The following is a 6,294-nucleotide window of genomic DNA, read 5'->3' on the forward strand; positions in this document are numbered from 1 at the left end:
TGGGCTTGGCCAGGCCGAATTATACTTTATAGCTTTGATTTCGAAAAACTCTGTAGCTACTCCCAATGACAAAGTGAGGGAGTTTCTACGCACCTTTAGATCCTTCCAATGACAAAGTGAGGAAGTTTCTATACTATCAGTTGACAAATCCCAATGACACGTGAGGGATATGTCGACACTTCAAGTGATGACCCTTAAGTCAAATGTTATCACTCGGGGGCTCGTGAGACCCTCGCAAAACAGGTCACATACACCATGGCTTGTGTGACGCACTCCGTCTAATACTTTGACCATCGTCTTACTCCAAGACTCAGTCAAAGTGGGGGCTAACTGTAGACACCTACTTTTGTCCCCGTTCCCGCAAGGGAAAGGTTCGATGATGAAAGCATAAAAACTCCACTTGACAACGCATCTCCTATAAAATAAACGAATCTCGATTCCCCATTTCATTTCACCCGAAACCTGCTATTTATGGAAACCTGCTAAAAATAGTAACTGCCGTAAAAAAGTAGCGTCTAAAAGTGGCAAATCATAAAAGATAGAAACCTGTCAGAATTAGGTGTTGCACTCCAGCATAAATCCTAAATGAGATAGAAAACCGCGAGAATCCTATTCCTAATAGGATTCGGAAATAAGAGTTACGTATTAATTGAAATCCTAACGAGCCTAGAGTTCGTAACGGGCCCAGACGCATTCCGTCACAAAATTAATACGCGCTAAAAGACTCGAATTAATCTCAAACTCTACGGATTTCAGGAATCCGAATCTGACAAAGAATTCGGCCCAGACATCACTTTCAACGCCCAGAGCTGGGCGCCGAAATCTTTGACGCCCAGCCCTGGGCGCTTAAATTGCATGGATCTCTATTTTCAACGCCCAGCCCTGGGCTCCGAAATCTTTGACGCCCAGAGCTGGGCGCCGAAATTACCTGGGACGTGTTTTTTCTTAATTCTTTGTGGATTAGAACTCTGCAATTCTATCTTTCCACGAACTCTTCCCTATAAATAGACCCCTAGTTTCGACGTGAAACACACAACAACACATAATATATTCTGAGTATTGACTCTAAACCCCTTAGCCTAAGCCTCTCGCTGTGAAACTGTTCACGCGTTCTGTCGCAATCGATCCATAAATCGAACAGAACGTATCCTGTCCCATAATTGAGATTCGTTAAATAAAAAGGAGAAATAGCAAAGTCAAAGTGGTTAGTTTTCTGAGAACCGTGACGCACCTCTCAAGGGTGCGTCGTAATGTGTCCCTTTTCGATGATTTAACTGCTTTCCTCGCCCTTTTTATGAACTGTTAAACTAACCTAATATGATTATTCTATCACGCCTAACAAATATAATATTTTTGGGAAATCGGATTATCATGTTAGGTCCCTTAATGCTATTTAAATCAGATAATCACGATCGAATTAGTATTATATGTTGCATATTGCTAAAATCAATTCAGATTAATTTAATAGTTAACGCATGTCCCTTCAATTATTTATGCTGAGCTAGTAAGGATATCCTGCCTCTAGAGTTATCGACGAGCGAATTACTCCTCTCGGTAGTTACAGTCCCCCGAACCCTCAATCTCTACCTTGCGGGTGTATATTGAGAGATCCCCACACCAGGGATCACAAGGGAACCTACGGCCGTCGTGGTCAAACATAATTGCACTCCCTTTATGTCACGATAACCGGGTTTTGTCAGTTTTTCTCATTGTCGTTAAAAACTGAATGGCGACTCCTATATTACTAGTCAATTGGGTGTATACTCACAGGAAATCCAATTACACTTGATTGAATAAAAAAGAATCGTCACACCCACGAGGGACAAGGTCACGCATTAGCCTCGCGCTTTTTCGACCCCCTCACAATATCCCCATAACATGATACGAATTCTTATATCCAACCTGTCTTCCCAACTTATATTCTCGACACTAACCTTTAAATAACCTCATATATCCAGATCAATTCGCAATACTTCGATGCCTCATGTCCATGATCTTTGCTATACAATAGGCTCAATTAATTTCTTATCTTAAACTTCTAACTTTAGCTATTAAACAAAAAAAATGGATAACTTAATATTCTTAAAACATTCACATTTCTAAATTTACATTTCCCAGCTCACTGGACTTATCAATTGCCAACTTAAATGTTCAAGTTCCAACCCACAATCTTCCAAAATATCAAAAATTACATCACAATAATTTGATCTTATATATTCTCGGACAATTTCTATAGTCACTTTGGCTAGTACGTATCTCTATAACCAAATTGTCGAAATCAATTGTTTCACTACCAAACCATTCCAAATCAATTAATTCTCGATTCCTCAATTGCAAACTCAAGACTATAAGCTTATCCTCCTAAAAACAATTTTCAAAATTATTTCCACTATTGCCTGATCCAACAATCCTGTTACCAACTCATACGTCGTGATATGAAGATCACAACCAAACCCCAAAAAAACATTGGCTCTGATACCACCTGTAACAGCCCGCCCTTCACGAGCTGCTTTCTAAACACACTTAGTCTTAATTTAAACAAACTAAATGAAATTACAACTTTAAACCCTGCTAACCAAACTTTAACTCTTCAACCAACTTCAAAGATTTAATCACAGATTAAGTCTTAATTAAATTTAATTAATTATTAGAAATTTCGGCCGCACTTCCCCTAAATATGGACAACCTAAAAATATTTTTTAGGAAATTACGTCAGATTTTCTTTCACCTGCTTCAATTACAACATTCCAACATACAACATTTCCCAAGACATCACCAGGGTATCACCAAACCCAACAAGGATATATAATCCATAAATAATAAACCAAAAAGCTCTAGAAAGGAATAATACAATCCATTAACAAGTTGGGAAAGACTTAAATATACTTGGAGAATCCATAACCCGCCTTGGAACATATAAGACATCTAGAGGACTCTACGCACCTTGAACCTGAACTGAAACTCGATTCTCGCTACCTGCAAAACATTTTAACTCTGCCCCCCACCAGGACAGGTTCATTGAACAAAATCAGCGGAAATCTGAGTACACGTTATCCAACCTGAAATGCATTTGATAGGTGGCTCAAATAGTTTTGTTTTTAGTTTTTATGTTTCGTTTTGAAAATCAATTTTACTTATAAGCACGCTTGAAAACATTACTTAATAAAACATTATAATTTCGTTGAAATCTATTTCATCAAATCCTTATTATTCAGCAAACGTTTGGAAAACAATATAATAAAGTTTTATTCGCAATAGCTCCAGACCTTACTTATCATCGCACAAAATTTCTAAATTCACAATTACTTCAATAATAAAGCTTGCAATTTAAGATTCACCTAATTATTCCCACCATACCGTTAATCATTTCCAACCATAACCTTACTCGACAATTACTCATAACCATGCATGTACCAAGTATTTCTCTAAAAGTAAACTTCCCCAAGCCATCATTTATGCCACAAGGTGAAGCTCAAAATATATATCCATTTACAACTCAATGGAAACTCATTCGCACAATATTGCCAAAGACATATAATTCTCTCCATAAAGTTCTCATGACACAGATCAAACTCACAATACATATTCGACATGATTTCATAATTCAAGGCAAGAATAGATAACTTAATTCAACATAATAGCTTACACAGTCGCAACATATTAGCTTACTGTTGGGGAAAGTGAACACGAATAGAGAGGGGTTATTCAACCAACTGTCTCTATTTGGTGGGGGTCGTCACCCTCCTGATAAACATACGCAAGACTGAACTAGGACATGTCCCTAATTACGGGTCTATCCCGCCTCTACGAGTCTACTTTTGTAGCACTCGCTTTACGGCCAAGCCGCTTTAACGGGTCTATCCCGCCGAGCTACGGGTCAAGCCCTCTTACCACGAGTCTACTGATGTAGCACTCGCTTCCATTGTTTTTCCTCACCGATGCATGTGAGCACTATGCCACACATACACAGCTACTTTCCCCTACTTAAGTATTTTATTATCAATTTATCTTAATTCGTTGCCCGAAACTTATTCGCATTCCCTTATTCAAGTATTCGCTTCTTTCTCATTATAGTTCAACTCAGCTTCTATCTTATATAAATCTTTAACCCGATTTTAATATCACACTCAAGACTTGTTTGACACTTTGCACTTTCACTTAATCACATTGTAATGATCTAATTAAAACTTGAACACTCCTCTCAACTAATCCCTTTTTAACTTAAAATCAATCCTTATCCTTGGCTATACTCTAGACCATTGTTTAATAATTGACTGCTAGTGAGTGATACTCATTTAAGATCCCAAGGCTATCAATAGGTTATACTTTCCTCGAATCCGAATTTATCATTTAATAGCTTAGGGTGCCTGAAATGTATTTTATAAACATTTACATAAAACATAATTACTCAAACATAATCTTTATTATTCATTGAAAAGTCCTCTCGATAGATTTCAAACCATTGGGTTACAAAAGTATGAAAACTTGATTATTTACTTTAAAGTGTATTGTTATTCTATATAATAAACTCTTTTAAAAACTTGATAAGGATTTACTTATTTAAAAACTATTGGTATTTAAAGAACTTAAAACAAAGCTGAAAACACTTTAGTATAATAGTTCCAACTCTTAAGTTCATTAAACACTTTAATATTGTTCAAGCTAGTTTAAGTTCCATAGTTCATAGTTTTAGGAAAAACATGTGACTTTTTAGGAAATACTAAAGTAAATATGGCTTGTTAGGAATGATTATAAACCCTTGAAACGAATCATTGAAGAATCATTGAAAACTCAGTTTTTTTTTTGTTATACTTAAGATAATTTAAAGATTCTCATTTACTACACTAAAAGAATTCTTAATTTACAGTTGACGATTTTCAGAATACGTTTGACTTTTGGAAGACTCAAAATAGATGTGGTTGTATAAAGTAAATAATAAAACGCCTTCTGAAGAATATCGCCCTAAGGAAATAGGTTTGTCCTTCTAAAAAGGAATTAGAAATAATTTCGTACTCAAAATAATTTTTCCTTCCAAATCCAACATTTTCATTTCTTCATTATTAATTTGGGGTTAATAGACAACGACCCACATAAAGACTTGATGCAACTTCACGACCTCTTGAGTTCGACCTCCACTTACATTAACCATCAGCATCTCTATTTATGATGTTCTTATTTTCTTGACTCTTTCATAGACCTTTTTAACTCATTTGCATACCTCATTACTAACCTTGATTCTAATTTATTCCCAAATTCAACCTCAAGAACTCTCGAGCAACTCAACTATCTAATCACACAACCTTTCAACTTAAACCATCACTCAAATTCCTGATCTACACCAATATACATTCAAAAGTATAAAGATTCCTAAAATATTACCATTCCATTTGTAAAGCATAATTCAACATGGAATACGCAATTCAATTTGCCAAAACGCATTTCAATTTGCAAAACGCATTTCAATTTGCAAAGAACAAATCAATTTGTAAATACAATTCAGTTTTGCAAAACACAATTTAATTCGCAAACTAACATTCAATTCGCAAAACGACATTCAATCTATACATATATATATATATATATATATATATATATATATATATATATATATATATATATATATATGTGTGTGATAGTTAAACACAAGATGTATTTTCAAACATTGAAGTTGGTTGGACGATGTGTACCTTGAATCACCAAATATATAAACTCCAAGGCTACACACTTGGTCACGGCTCTCTGCATAACCCCATACTTTGATTCACCTTGATCGTTCTTCAATCACTTACCTCAACATAAAAGTACATGAATCAATAAACTTTCACTTAACTTGAGCTAGATCTCCATAGAATTCTTCCATAAATCTTAATTGATTCCAAAACCTTGTCTTAGAAACTAGTATATCACGTATTCTATTTTAAGAAAACCGAATTGAACTCCTAAACAAGAATTGTGATTTGAAAATCATATAGTTTGATAATATTCGATTCATAAACTTGTAAATGTAAATAAGTCAAAATAAATAAATAATAATAGAAATCTTAATTACACCATCATTTTAGAAGAATCCTCTCAAAGAAATAATAACTTGAATTGTCCACTAATTTAATCGAAATTACTTAACAAATCACTGAAATTATTTTCATATACTCAGAATAACAAATCAATATTTGACAATTTGATTCCAATAAATTATTGCAATCTAACTATGCTAAATTGAAATCAATGATACAGGAATTGATCTTGAAGTATTCCCTTAATTTAGCTGGAAGAATAAGGAGGAATGGAGAGATC

At 34.8% G+C, this 6,294-nt stretch overlaps 1 long non-coding RNA gene across 1 annotated transcript in view; it reads right to left on the reverse strand.

Annotated features, from left to right (window-relative positions):
- LOC130469053 (uncharacterized) overlaps positions 1-5,812 on the reverse strand; it is a 30,861-nt gene extending 25,049 nt beyond the window's left edge. Inside the window, exons 1-2 of the long non-coding RNA XR_008929432.1 lie at positions 5,688-5,812; positions 2,944-2,994 (exon numbers count right to left, since the gene is read on the reverse strand). This is a non-coding gene — a long non-coding RNA (uncharacterized lncRNA). The remainder of the gene's footprint in view (positions 1-2,943; positions 2,995-5,687) is intronic.
- Between the last annotated feature and the right edge of the window lie 482 nt (positions 5,813-6,294).

Source organism: Spinacia oleracea, chromosome 3 (genome assembly GCF_020520425.1).
Source record: "Spinacia oleracea cultivar Varoflay chromosome 3, BTI_SOV_V1, whole genome shotgun sequence".
Classification (NCBI taxonomy): Eukaryota; Viridiplantae; Streptophyta; class Magnoliopsida; order Caryophyllales; family Amaranthaceae; genus Spinacia; species Spinacia oleracea.